This window comes from Lactuca saligna, chromosome 8, assembly GCF_052625555.1.
Source record: "Lactuca saligna cultivar CGN05327 chromosome 8, ASM5262555v1, whole genome shotgun sequence".
In the NCBI taxonomy this organism is placed as follows: Eukaryota; Viridiplantae; Streptophyta; class Magnoliopsida; order Asterales; family Asteraceae; genus Lactuca; species Lactuca saligna.
The window spans coordinates 50,884,612-50,887,474 of NC_136424.1; the positions used below are offsets into that span (position 1 = coordinate 50,884,612).

Below are 2,863 nucleotides of genomic sequence, written 5' to 3' on the forward strand. Positions count from 1 at the left end.
ACAAATTATATATTGGTATGTATGACATTTCATGTTTTGTAATTAAAAAACCAAATGTTAAAATGAATACTGAAATTTGTGTTAAAATTATGAAAACCAAAACTCAAGAAATAATGAAAGACATGAGGGATTATTTATAGACATATAATTGAAGTATACAATACCTTTCAAAACATTGTAAATCACACAAACATGAAAGGATGTCAACAAAATTCCAATTGTGTGTCAATATATCAAATATCAAGGATTTGAAAAATATTTATTAACATTATTAGAATATAATTTTTAAATCATGCTACAAAACTTGTACTATATAACTTATAAAACAAACAAAAAAAAAAATCGTACAAAGATATTATTTTCATAGAAAATAATATAAACAATTTTTTTACCGAAATGTTGATATGAAAAAGAGAGAGTTCTTTAGCAATTTTTCACTACTATAAATATTAGTCATCACCTTCTTCTAAAACAAGATGTAATCATGTCATCGATTATCCTTTTTTCTCTACTGTTCTTCATTTGTTGTCCTCCTTGCTTTTCACTACCAAAAGGGCCCTCCGATCCTAATTCCCTCTACAAATCCTTTCTCGAATGCCTTCCAACATCATCCCCTCAACCTGACACCACATTCTCTTCCGTCGTTTACAGCTCCGCCACTAACTCCTCCGCCTATACCAAAGTTCTATTAGAACACATCAAAAACTTCCGTTACAATACCACCTCCATACCCAAGCCTGCCATCATTATCACTCCAAAAAAAGAAAATCACGTGCAAGCTGCCGTCATCTGCGCCAAAAAACTCAATATCCAGATTAGGATTCGCAGCGGAGGACATGATTACGAAGGAGTCTCCTACACCTCGTCTGAAAAAACTCAGTTCATGATAATTGACATGTTTAACCTCCGTGCAATTGATATTAATGTCGGCACCGAAACTGCGGTTGTCCAAGCCGGAGCTCATTTGGATGAGTTGTATTATCGGATTTGGGAAAAGAGTAAGGTGCATGGGTTCCCGGCCGGAGCATGTCCGACACTCGGTATTGGTGGACATATTAGCGGCGGTGGTTATGGCACCATGATTCGAAAATACGGGTTGACAATTGATCACGTGATTGATGCCAAGATCGTCGATGTTAAAGGCCGGGTTTTGGATCGGAAAGCAATGGGTGAGGATCTTTTTTGGGCCATACGCGGCGCCGGTGGCTCTAGTTTTGGTGTCGTATTATCCTTCACCGTGAAACTAGTTCCGGTGCCAAAAGTTAATACTGTTTTTAGGGTAACCAAAACAGCGGAAGCAAAAGCGGTAGACATCGTTTTTAAATGGCAGTCGGTTATGTCTACAATCGACAAAGATTTGTTTATTAGAGTTTTACTACAGCCTACGCAGGAGAAAAACAAGAAAACAGCCCAGGCTACATTTATGGCCCTTTTCTTGGGTGATTCCACTAGGTTGATGGGTTTAATGAGTAAAAGCTTCCCGGAACTAGGATTGAAGAAAGAAGATTGCTTTGAAGTAAGTTGGATTCAGTCCAATCTTTTTTGGTCAAACTTCGATTACAACAAGACAAAGCTAGATATCCTCCTCGATCGACACACTGATGTTGTTAAGTTTTTGAAACGAAAGTCTGATTATGTACAAACCCCTATACCAACGCAAGCATTAACGTCCATATTCAACAAGTTGGGTGAACTTGGTAAAATTGGTATGGTTTTCAACCCGTATGGCGGGAGAATGAATGAAATTCCGGCAGACGCAACTCCATTTCCTCACCGTGCCGGAAACCTGTTCAAGGTGCAGTATTCATTGAGTTGGAAGGAGAGTGATGCGAAAGTAACCGAAAACAACATGAATCAGAGCAGGGTTATGTATGAATTCATGACTAACTATGTAGCGAAGAATCCAAGAAGCGCGTTCTTGAATTACAGAGATTTAGATATTGGTGTGAACAAAGGCGATGGGTTTAACTCCAGCAAGGTTTACGGGGGGAAATATTATCAAAAAGAATTTTGATAGATTGGTTAAGGTGAAGACGGCTGTAGATCCAGAAAATTTCTTCAGGAATGAACAAAGTATCCCTGTTCTGCCTGGAAAGCATGGAAAACACAACAATGTATCCACGATGGGCGATTATATATATAACGCGAATGAACAAAATATCCCTACTCCTCCGGGAAAGCACACTGATGTGTCCATGACTGACGAGTATATATACAACGGGAATGAACAGAGTATCGCTACTTTGCCTGGAGAGCACACCGATGTGTCCATGACTAACGATTATATATACAACAAGAATGAACATAATATCCCTACTCTGCCTAGAAAGCACGTCGATATGTCCATGACTGACGATTATATATATAATAGGAATGGACATACTATTCCTACTCAGCCTAGAAAGTACGCTCATGTGTCTATGACTGACGATTATATATACAATAGAAATGAGCGGAGTATGCCTACTCTGCCTAGAAAGCACACCGGTGTGTCAAAGTCTGGCGATTATATATACAACAGGAATTAACAAAGTATCCCTACTCTACCTAGAAAGCAAACCGATGTATCCATGACTGACGATTATATATATAGTAGGAATGAACAAAGTATCCCTATTCTGCTTGGAAAGCACAAGGATGTGTCTAGGACTGACGATTATATATATAACAAGAATGAACAAAGTATCCATACTAAGCCTCGAAAGCACACCGATGTGGCCATGAATGATGATTATACGTATAACAAAAATGAACATAGTATCCCTACTATGCCTTAAAAGCACACCGATGTGGCTATGAGTGACGATTATATCCATAACATAAATGAACATAGTATCCCTACTATTCCTAGAAAGCATAAGGG

General features: G+C 38.4%; 1 pseudogene; it reads left to right on the plus strand.

The window, feature by feature from the left end:
* The first annotated feature begins 484 nt into the window (after positions 1-484).
* On the plus strand, positions 485-2,127 carry LOC145011522 (berberine bridge enzyme-like 21 pseudogene; annotated as a pseudogene).
* The last annotated feature ends 736 nt before the right edge of the window (positions 2,128-2,863 follow it).